General features: G+C 41.7%; 1 protein-coding gene across 1 annotated transcript in view; it reads left to right on the top strand.

The window, feature by feature from the left end:
- Positions 1-12,776, top strand: part of LOC138854981 (sodium-independent sulfate anion transporter-like) — a 120,841-nt gene that overhangs the window by 41,002 nt on the left and 67,063 nt on the right. The gene's annotated exons all lie outside the window — the stretch shown is intronic.

Here is a 12,776-nt window from a genome sequence, read left to right on the forward strand (position 1 = left end):
GAGTCATGCTCTCGTGTTATTATGAGACAGCATGAGTCATGCTCTCGTTTTATTATGAGACAGCATGAGTCATGCTCTTGTGTTATTATGAGACAGCATGAGTCATGCTCTCGTGTTATTATGAGACAGCATGAGTCATGCTCTCGTCTTATTATGAGACAGCATGAGTCATGCTCTTGTGTTATTATGAGACAGCATGAGTCATGCTCTCGTGTTATTATGAGACAGCATGAGTCATGCTCTCGGGTTATTATGAGACAGTATGAGTCATGCTCTCGTGTTATGAGACAGCATGAGTCATGCTCTTGTGTTATTATGAGACAGCATGAGTCATGCTCTTGTGTTATTATGAGACAGCATGAGTCATGCTCTTGTGTTATTATGAGACAGCATGAGTCATGCTCTTGTGTTATGAGACAGCATGAGTCATGCTCTTGTGTTATGAGACAGCATGAGTCATGCTCTTGTGTTATTATGAGACAGCATGAGTCATGCTCTCGTGTTATTATGAGACAGCATGCGTCATGCTTTTGTGTTATGAGACAGCATGAGTCATGGTCTTGTGTTATTATGAGACAGCATGAGTCATGCTCTCGGGTTATTATGAGACAGCATGAGTCATGCTCTCGTGTTATGAGAGAGCATGAGTCATGCTCTTGTGTTATTATGAGACAGCATGAGTCATACTCTCGGGTTATTATGAGACAGCATGAGTAATGCTCTCGGGTAATTATGAGACAGCATGAGTCATGCTCTTGTGTTATTATGAGACTGCATGAGTCATGCTCTCGTGTTATTATGAGACAGCATGAGTCATGCTCTTGTGTTATTATGAGACAGCATGAGTCATGCTTTTGTGTTATTATGAGACAGCATGAGTCATGCTCTCGTGTTATTATGAGACAGCGTGAGTCATGCTCTCGTGTTATTATGAGACAGCATGAGTCATGCTCTTGTGTTATTATGAGACAGCATGAGTCGTGTTCTTGTGTTATGAGACAGCATGAGTCATGCTCTCGTGTTATGAGACAGCATGAGTCATGCTCTCGTGTTGTTAAGAGACAGCATGAGTCATGCTCTCGTGTTATTATAAGACAGAATGAGTCATGCTCTCGTGTTATGAGACAGCATGAGTCATGCTCTCGTGTTGTTATGAGACAGCATGAGTCATGCTCTCGTGTTATTATAAGACAGAATGAGTCATGCTCTCGTGTTGTTATGAGACAGCATGAGTCATGCTCTCTGGTTATTATAAGAGAGCATGAGTCATGCTCTCGGGTTATTATAAGACAGCATGAGTCATGCTCTCGTGTTATTATAAGACAGCATGAGTCATGCTCTCGGATTATAAGACAGCATGAGTCGTGCTCTCGGATTATAAGACAGCATGAGTCATGCTCTCGGGTTATTATGAGACAGCATTAGTCATGCTCTCGTGTTATGAGACAGCATGAGTCATGCTCTCGTGTTATTGTGAGACAGCATGAGTCATGCTCTCGGGTTATGAGACAGCATGAGTCATGCTCTCGTGTTATTATGAGACAGCATGAGTCATGCTCTCGTGTTATGAGACAGCATGAGTCATGCTCTCGTGTTATTATGAGACAGCATGAGTCATGCTCTCGTGTTCTTATGAGACAGCATGAGTCATGCTCTCGTGTTATGAGACAGCATGAATAATGCTCTCGGATTATGAGACAGCATGAGTCATGCTCTCGGGTTATTATGAGACAGCATGAGTCATGCTCTCGTGTTACTATGAGACAGCATGAGTCATGCTCTCGTGTTATTATAAGACAGCATGAGTCGTGCTCTCGGGTTATTATGAGACAGCATGAGTCATGCTCTCGTGTTATTATGAGACAGCATGAGTCATGCTCTCGTGTTATTATGAGACAGCATGAGTCATGCTCTCGTGTTATTATGAGACAGCATGAGTCATGCTCTCGTGTTATGAGACAGCATGAGTCATGCTCTCGGATTATGAGACAGCATGAGTCATGCTCTCGGGTTATTATGAGACAGCATGAGTCATCCTCTCGTGTTACTATGAGACAGCATGAGTCATGCTCTCTGGTTATTATAAGAGAGCATGAGTCATGCTCTCGGGTTATTATAAGACAGCATGAGTCATGCTCTCGTGTTATTATGAGACAGCATGAGTCATGCTCTCGTGTTATTATGAGACAGCATGAGTCATGCTCTCGGGTTATTATGAGACAGCATGAGTCATGCTCTCGTGTTACTATGAGACAGCATGAGTCATGCTCTCTGGTTATTATAAGAGAGCATGAGTCATGCTCTCGTGTTATTATGAGACAGCATGAGTCATGCTCTCGTGTTATTATAAGACAGCATGAGTCATGCTCTCGTGTTATTATCAGACATCATGAGTCATGCTCTCGTGTTATGATGAGACAGCATGAGTCATGCTCTCGTCTTATAAGACAGCATGAGCCATGCTCTCGTGTTATTATAATACAGCATGAGTCATGCTCTCGTGTTATTATGAGACAGCATGAGTCGTGTTCTTGTGTTATGAGACAGCATGAGTCATGCTCTCGTGTTATGAGACAGCATGAGTCATGCTCTCGTGTTGTTAAGAGACAGCATGAGTCATGCTCTCGTGTTATTATAAGACAGCATGAGTCATGCTCTCGTGTTATGAGACAGCATGAGTCATGCTCTCGTGTTGTTATGAGACAGCATGAGTCATGCTCTCGTGTTATTATAAGACAGAATGAGTCATGCTCTCGTGTTGTTATGAGACAGCATGAGTCATGCTCTCTGGTTATTATAAGAGAGCATGAGTCATGCTCTCGGGTTATTATAAGACAGCATGAGTCATGCTCTCGTGTTATTATAAGACAGCATGAGTCATGCTCTCGGATTATAAGACAGCATGAGTCGTGCTCTCGGATTATAAGACAGCATGAGTCATGCTCTCGGGTTATTATGAGACAGCATTAGTCATGCTCTCGTGTTATGAGACAGCATGAGTCATGCTCTCGTGTTATTGTGAGACAGCATGAGTCATGCTCTCGGGTTATTATGAGACAGCATGAGTCATGCTCTCGTGTTATTATGAGACAGCATGAGTCATGCTCTCGTGTTATGAGACAGCATGAGTCATGCTCTCGTGTTATTATGAGACAGCATGAGTCATGCTCTCGTGTTCTTATGAGACAGCATGAGTCATGCTCTCGTGTTATGAGACAGCATGAATAATGCTCTCGGATTATGAGACAGCATGAGTCATGCTCTCGGGTTATTATGAGACAGCATGAGTCATGCTCTCGTGTTACTATGAGACAGCATGAGTCATGCTCTCGTGTTATTATAAGACAGCATGAGTCGTGCTCTCGGGTTATTATGAGACAGCATGAGTCATGCTCTCGTGTTATTATGAGACAGCATGAGTCATGCTCTCGTGTTATTATGAGACAGCATGAGTCATGCTCTCGTGTTATTATGAGACAGCATGAGTCATGCTCTCGTGTTATGAGACAGCATGAGTCATGCTCTCGGATTATGAGACAGCATGAGTCATGCTCTCGGGTTATTATGAGACAGCATGAGTCATCCTCTCGTGTTACTATGAGACAGCATGAGTCATGCTCTCTGGTTATTATAAGAGAGCATGAGTCATGCTCTCGGGTTATTATAAGACAGCATGAGTCATGCTCTCGTGTTATTATGAGACAGCATGAGTCATGCTCTCGTGTTATTATGAGACAGCATGAGTCATGCTCTCGGGTTATGAGACAGCATGAGTCATGCTCTCGTGTTACTATGAGACAGCATGAGTCATGCTCTCTGGTTATTATAAGAGAGCATGAGTCATGCTCTCGTGTTATTATGAGACAGCATGAGTCATGCTCTCGTGTTATTATAAGACAGCATGAGTCATGCTCTCGTGTTATTATCAGACATCATGAGTCATGCTCTCGTGTTATTATGAGACAGCATGAGTCATGCTCTCGTCTTATAAGACAGCATGAGCCATGCTCTCGTGTTATTATAATACAGCATGAGTCATGCTCTCGTGTTATTATGAGACAGCATGAGTCATGCTCTCGTATTATGAGACAGCATGAGTCATGCTCTTGTATTATGAGACAGCATGAGTCATGCTCTCGTGTTATTATGAGACAGCATGAGTCATGCTCTTGTGTTATTATGAGACAGCATGAGTCATGCTCTCGTGATATGAGACAGCATGAGTCATGCTCTCGGGTTATTATAAGACAGCGTGAGTCATGCTCTCGTGTTATTATGAGACAGCATGAGTCATGCTCTTGTGTTATTATGAGACAGCATGAGTCATGCTCTCGGGTTATTATAAGACAGCATGAGTCATGCTCTCGTGTTATAAGACAGCATGAGTCATGCTCTCGTGTTATTATAAGACAGCTTGAGTCATGCTCTTTTATTATAAGACAGCATGAGTCATGCTCTCGGGTTATTATAAGACAGCATGAGTCATGCTCTCGTGTTATTATGAGACAACATGAGTCATGCTCTCGGGTTATTATAGGACAGCATGAGTCATGCTCTCGTGTTATTATGAGACAGCATGAGTCATTCTCTCGGGTTATTATAAGACAGCATGAGTCATGCTCTCGGGTTATTATAAGACAGCATGAGTCATGCTCTCGGGTTATTATAAGACAGCATGAGTCATTCTCTCGGGTTATTATAAGACAGCATGAGTCATTCTCTCGGGTTATTATAAGACAGCATGAGTCATGCTCTCGGGTTATTATAAGACAGCATGAGTCATGCTCTCGGGTTTTGAGACAGCATGAGTCATGCTCTTGTGTTATGAGACAGCATGAGTCATGCTCTTGTGTTATTATGAGACAGCATGAGTCATGCTCTTGTGCTATTATAAGACAGCATGAGTCATGCTCTTGTTTTATTATGAGACAGCATGAGTCATGCTCTTGTGTTATTATGAGACAGCATGAGTCATGCTCTCGTGTTATTGAGACAGAATGAGTCATGCTCTTGTGTTATTATGAGACAGCACGAGTCATGCTCTTGTGTTATTATGAGACAACATGAGTCATGCTCTTGTGTTATTATGAGACAGCATGAGTCATGCTCTTGTGTAATCATGAGACAGCATGAGTCATGCTCTTGTGTTATGAGACAGCATGAGTCATGCTCTCGTGTTATTATGAGACAGCATGAGTCATGCTCTTGTGTTATTATGAGACAGCATGAGTCATGCTCTCTTGTTATGAGACAGTATGAGTCATGCTCTTGTGTTATTATGAGACAGCATGAGTCATGCTCTCGGGTTATGAGACAGCATGATTCATGCTCTTGTGTTATCATGAGACAGCATGAGTCATGCTCTGGGTTATTATGAGAGAGCATGAGTCATGCTCTCGGGTTATGAGACAGCATGAGTCATGCTCTTGTGTTATTATGAGACAGTATGAGTGATGCTCTCGTGTTATTATGAGACAGCATGAGTCATGCTCTTGTGTTATTATAAGACAGCATGAGTCATGCTCTCGGGTTATGAGGCAGTATGAGTTATGCTCTTGTGTTATTATGAGACAGTATGAGTTATGCTCTTGTGTTATTATGAGACAGCATGAGTCATGCTCTTGTGTTATTATGAGACAGCATGAGTCATGCTCTTGTGTTATTATGAGACAGCATTAGTCATGGTCTTGTGTTATTATGAGACAGCATGAGTCATGCTCTCGGGTTATTATGAGACACCATGAGTCATGCTCTTGTGTTATTATGAGACAGCATGAGTCATGCTCTCGGGTTATTATAAGACAGCATGAGTCATGCTCTCGTGTTATTATAAGACAGCATGAGTCATGCTCTCGGTTTATTATAAGACAGCGTGAGTCATGCTCTCGGATTATAAGACAGCATGAGTCATGCTCTCGGGTTATTATGAGACAGCATTAGTCATGCTCTCGAGTTGTTATGAGACAGCATGAGTCATGCTCTCGTGTTATGAGACAGCATGAGTCATGCTCTCGGGTTATAATGAGACAGCTTGATTCATGCTCTCGTGTTATGAGACAGCATGAGTCATGCTCTCGTGTTAATATGAGACTGCATGAGTCATGCTCTCGTGTTATTATGAGACAGCATGAGTCATGCTCTTGTGTTATGAGACAGCATGAGTCATGCTCTCGTGTTCTTATGAGACAGCATGAGTCATGCTCTCGTGTTATTATGAGACAGCATGAGTCATGGTCTGGGATTATGAGACAGCATGAGTCATGCTTTCGGGTTATTATGAGAAAGCATGAGTCATGCTCTCGTGTTATGATACAGCATGAGTCATGCTCTCGTGTTATTATAAGACAGCATGAGTCGTGCTCTCGGGTTATTATGAGACAGCATGAGTCATGCTCTTGTGTTATTATGAGACAGCATGAGTCATGCTCTCGTGTTATGAGACAGCATGAGTCATGCTCTTGTATTATGAGACAGCATGAGTCATGCTCTCGTGTTATTATGAGACAGCATGAGTCATGCTCTTGTGTTATTATGAGACAGCATGACTCATGCTCTCGTGTTATTATGAGACAGCATGAGTCATGCTCTCGTGTTATTATACAGCATGAGTCATGCTCTCGTGTTATTATGAGAGCATGAGTCATGCTCTCGTGTTAGACAGCATGAGTCATGCTCTCGTGTTATTATGAGACAGCATGAGTCATGCTCTCGTGTTATTATGAGACAGCATGAGTCATGCTCTCGTGTTATAATGAGGCAGCATGAGTCATGCTCTCGTGTTATTATGAGACAGCATGAGTCATGCTCTCGTGTTATTATGAGACAGCATGAGTCATGCTCTCGGATTATGAGACAGCATGAGTCATGCTCTCGTGTTATTATGAGACAGCATGAGTCATGCTCTCGGATTATGAGACAGCATGAGTCATGCTCTCGTGTTATGAGACAGCATGAGTCATGCTCTTGTATTATGAGACAGCATGAGTCATGCTCTCGTGTTGTTATAAGACAGCATGAGTCATGCTCTCGGGTTATTATGAGACAGCATGAGTCTTGCTCTCGTGTTATGAGACAGCATGAGTCATGCTCTTGTATTATGAGACAGCATGAGTCATGCTCTCGTGTTATTATGAGACAGCATGAGTCATGCTCTCGTGTTATTATGAGACAGCATGAGGCATGCTCTCGTGTTATTATGAGACAGCATGAGTCATGCTCTCGTGTTATTATGAGACAGCATGAGTCATGCTCTTGTGTTATTATGAGACAGCATGAGTCATGCTCTTGTGTTATTATGAGACAGCATGAGTCATGCTCTTGTGTTATTATGAGACAGCATGAGTCATGCTTTCGTTTTATTATAAGACAGCATGAGTCATGCTCTTGTGTTATTATAAGACAGCATGAGTCATGCTCTCGTGTTATTATAAGACAGCATGAGTCATGCTCTTGTGTTATTATAAGACAGCATGAGTCATGCTCTCGTGTTATTATAAGACAGCATGAGTCATGCTCTTGTGTTATTATAAGACAGCATGAGTCATGCTCTTGTGTTATTATAAGACAGCATGAGTCATGCTCTCGTGTTATTATAACACAGCACGAGTCATGCTCTCGTGTTATTATGAGACAGCATGAGTCATGCTCTCGTGTTATTATAAGACAGCATGAGTCATGCTCTCGGGTTATTATAAGACAGCATGAGTCATGCTCTTGTGTTATTATAAGATAGCATGAGTCATGCTCTCGGGTTATTATAAGACAACATGAGTCATGCTCTCGTTTTATTATAAGATAGCATGAGTCATGCTCTTGTGTTATTATAAGATAGCATGAGTCATGCTCTCGTGTTATTATAAGACAGCATGAGTCATGCTCTTGTGTTATTATAAGATAGCATGAGTCATGCTCTCGGGTTATTATAAGACAGCATGAGTCATGCTCTCGTGTTATTATGAGACACCATGAGTCATGCTCTCGGGTTATTATAAGACAGCATGAGTCATGCTCTCGTGTTATTATGAGACAGCATGAGTCATTCTCTCGGGTTATTATAAGACAGCATGAGTCATGCTCTCTGGTTATTATAAGACAGCATGAGTCATGCTCTCGGGTTATTATAAGACAGCATGAGTCATGCTCTCGGATTATAAGACAGCATGAGTCATGCTCTCGTGTTATTATGAGACAGCATGAGTCATGCTCTCGGGTTATTATAAGACAGCATGAGTCATGCTCTCGGGTTATTATAAGACAGCATGAGTCATGCTCTCGTGTTATTATGAGACAGCATGAGTCATGCTCTCGTGTTATTATGAGACAGCATGAGTCATTCTCTCTTGTTATTATAAGGCAGCATGAGTCATGCTCTCTGGTTATTATAAGACAGCATGAGTCATGCTCTCTGGTTATTATAAGACAGCATGAGTCATGCTCTCGGGTTATAAGACAGCATGAGTCATGCTCTCGGGTTATTATAAGACAGCATGAGTCATGCTCTCGGGTTATTATAAGACAGCATGAGTCATGCTCTCGGGTTATTATAAGACAGCATGAATCATGCTCTCGGGTTATTATAAGACAGCATGAGTCATGCTCTCGGGTTATTATAAGACAGCATGAGTCATGCTCTCGGGTTATTATAAGACAGCATGAGTCATGCTCTCGGGTTATTATAAGACAGCATGAGTCATGCTCTCGGTTTATTATAAGACAGCATGAGTCATGCTCTCGGGTTATTATGAGACAGCATGAGTCATGCTCTCCACCTCACAAATTCTTCTAACACACGATGACTTTCAGTATATTCAGTAACACAGTAACTGACCTCTTTGTAAGTCAGGGAATTATGAGGAAATACTACGAGTTTTTTATCTCAATTCTACGGGGCCGTGTACCAGGCGCCCAGGACTCTTGTCCAGGGCGCCTGGAAGACTCCCCGCTGGAGGTGATGCCTTGTCCAGGGCGCCTTGAAGACTCCCCGCTGGAGGTGATGCCTTGTCCAGGGCGCCTTGAAGACTCCCGGCTGGAAGTGATGCCTTGTCCAGGGCGCCTTGAAGACTCCCCGCTGGAGGTGATGTCTTGTCCAGAGCGCCTGGAAGACTCCTGCTGGAGGTGATGTCTTGTCCAGAGCGCCTGGAAGACTCCTGCTGGAGGTGATGTCTTGTCCAGGGGGCCTGGAAGACTCCCCGCTGGAAGTGATGTCTTGTCCAGGGCGCCTGGAAGACTCCCCGCTGTTGGACGGAGTATTTATAATTAATTTATTATAAGGGAATAGTTAATTTGGAAACAAGCTCTAATATATATTAAGAATAAATTATTATCAATTGGTAATAATTTAGGATTTATGAGATTAAGAGGCATATATTATTACGGTGCCCCTGGCCTGGTGGGAAAAGCTCTCGCTTCACATGGTGAGGGCGCGGGTTCGATTCCCGGCGAAGGGGTGGAAACAGACGTGTTTCCTTACACCGGTTTTCTATGTTCACCTATCAGTAAAATGGGTACCTGGGTGTTAGTGGACTGGTGTGGGTCGCATCCTGGGACAAAATTGACCTAATTTACGGGAAATACTCAGCATAACAAGTTGCTTTCTATATAGTAGCATGTCACTGATGTCAGCTATGGTCTGTATACCTTGTACATGTACTGGTAGTAAATAAAGACATTATTATTAATTATTATTATTATTATTATTATTATTATTATTATTATTATTATTATTATTATTATTATTATTATTATTATTATTATATACGTATTAGGTTAACCTAGTCACTATCTGACTGGTTGATATCAAAGACAAGATGATAATACTGATATATGGAAGCGATGGTAAATTTGTTTAACGTTGTAGATGAATGGTTCAGACAACCGACACGTTGATAAATTAGACACATGTGCAACTCTTGGGTATCTTTATTGAGGAAACGTTTCACCACACAGTGGCTTCATCAGTCCATACATAGGAGAATGGTGAAGAACAGGAGGAGAATGAGGTAATCAGTCCCTCAACCTTGAGTCGATGTGGACTGATGAAGCCACTGTGTGGTGAAACGTTTCCTCAATAAAGATACCCAAGAGTTGCACATGTGTCTAATTTATCAACGTGTCGGTTGTCTGAACCATTCATCTACAACGTTAAACAAATTTACCATCGCTTCCATATATCAGTATTATCATCTTGTCTTTGATATCAACCAGTCAGATAGTGACTAGGTTAACCTAATACGTATATAATAATAATAATAATAATAATAATAATAATAATAATAATAATAATAATAATAATAATAATAATAATAATTTGACTCTCGCCATCAGCTAAATGTCTAATAATGTCTATAATTAATGATGATGGGCCCCAACATATTATTATATATTATTCAACTTAATATTAAATTAGAGAATTATTTATACGAATTCATTAGAGTTATCAGATGAGATTAAGCATGTATGACTACCCAAGTTCTGTATGAATTATGTACAGCTGACCTCTCAAGGGAAGTTCCTAGACGCTGGTGAGGGGCTCTTGATCTAGGGAATTGGATCTGTGTTCCGGTTCCCTGAACTGAGCCTGAATATCTTCCATCCTCCCACAGGCACTGTATAATCCTAAGTGTTTAGAGCTCCCCTATGATTATATGCGCCGCTGAGAAAACTCACAAGATGAATAATTTTAGAAAGAGCGCAAAACATTGTTCTCATGACAAGGGGGAACTGGATTTCACAAAATTGTTGTGTTACAACAGAGGGAAGATAGTCTCTGTCAAGTGACATACCGATATTGAACAAAAACTTAAACATTAGTGCTAGACGGCAAAGGAACAAAGGGAACGAACACCTGCTGTCCTTGTCCCTGTTCACCATCAGTAAAATAGGTACCTGGGTGTTAGTGGACTGGTGTGGGTCTCATCCTGGGACAAAACTGACCTAATTTGCGGGAAATGCTCAGCATAACAAGGGGGCTTTCTATATAGTAGTATGTCACTGATGTCAACTATGGTCTGTATACCTTGTACATGTACTTGTAGTAAATAAAGACATTACAGCCGTACTGAAAAATACAAAAACCTACATACTTATGCGTATACAGTACATAAAATCCATGTCAAAAACACCTGTAGAATTGGCCCATTTATCACAGGAAGTTCATGCACTGACGACTAAATGCTCTTTTTTCATGAAGGTTCAAAGAAACCCTATATAAATAGATCTTGGCTGATAGATCTAGATGTTAAACCTAATAAATCTATTTATATGAAATTGTCAGGGTTCCTAAATTGTCAGGGTTCCTAAATTGTCAGGGTTCTTAAATTGTCAGGGTTCCTAAATTGTCAGGGTTCCTAAATTGTCAGGGTTCTTAAATTGTCAGGGTTCCTAAATTGTCAGGGTTCCTAAATTGTCAGGGTTCTTAAATTGTCTGGGTTCCTAAATTGTCAGGGTTCCTAAATTGTCAGGGTTCCTAAATTGTCAGGGTTCCTAAATTGTCAGGGTTCCTAAATTGTCAGGGCTCCTAAATTGTCAGGGCTCCTAAATTGTCAGGGTTCCTAAATTGTCAATATTCGCTCCCATCCTATTCCTCATCCTCATATCTGACATAGACAAGGATGTCAGCCACAGCACCGTGACTTCTTTTCCAGATGACACCCGAATTTGCTTGACAGTGTCTTCCATTACAGACACTGCAAGACTCCAGGTGGACATCAACCAGATTTTTAAATGGGCCGCAGAAAACAATATGAAGTTCAATGATGAGAAATTTTAATTACTCTAATATGGAAAATGTGAGGAAATTAAAACTGTATTGGAGTATGAAGATTGAGACACTTATGCAGCACATGGAAATCTTTATTCAGGAAACGTTTCGCCACACAGTGGCTTCATCAGTCCAATACAAAGCAGAAGGTCTAAGGAGAGGAGGAGTATGAGGCAATCAGTCCCTCAGCCTGGAGTCGATGTGTTCAGTCCATCAATCTTGTAGAATGTACAGCATAGGGCCGTAGACGTGGCTTATATACTGTAGTGAGGTGAGGTGAAGCAGGCGGAGGCGGGGTCATAGTGGTACCATCCACTAGTCGAAGTAGGTCTTCCTCCTCTCCTTACACCTTTTGCTTTGTATTGGACTGATGAAGCCACTGTGTGGCGAAACGTTTCCTGAATAAAGATTCCCATATGTTGCATAAGTGTCTCAATCTTCAACTTGTCGGCTTTCCAAACCATTCATCACAACTGTCAGACACTGCAGCATCATGGGATCTTGTTACAAAGTATTCTTCAACACTTGTTCAACCTTTGGACGAAGACCTACTTCGACTAGTGGATGGTACCACTATGACCCCGCCTCCATCTGCTTCGCCTCACCTGACTATAGTATATAAGCCACGTCTACGGCCCTATGCTGTACATTCTACAAGATTGATGGACTGAACACATCGACTCCAGGCTGAGGGACTGATTGCCTCATACTCCTCCTCTCCTTAGACCTTCTGCTTTGTATTGGACTGATGAAGCCACTGTGTGGCGAAAAGTTTCCTGAATAAAGATTTCCATGTGTTGCTTAAGTGTCTAAATCTTCATACTCCAATACAGTTTTAATTTCCTCACATTTTCCATATCAGAGTAATTAAAATTTCTCATCATTGAACTTCATATTGTTTTCTGCGGCCCATTTAAAAATCTGGTTGATGTCCACCTGGAGTCTTGCAGTGTCTGTAATGGAAGACACTGTCGAGCAAATTCGGGTGTCATCTGCAAAAGAAGTCACGGTGCTGTGG

The sequence above is a fragment of the Cherax quadricarinatus genome, chromosome 76 (assembly GCF_038502225.1).
Source record: "Cherax quadricarinatus isolate ZL_2023a chromosome 76, ASM3850222v1, whole genome shotgun sequence".
In the NCBI taxonomy this organism is placed as follows: Eukaryota; Metazoa; Arthropoda; class Malacostraca; order Decapoda; family Parastacidae; genus Cherax; species Cherax quadricarinatus.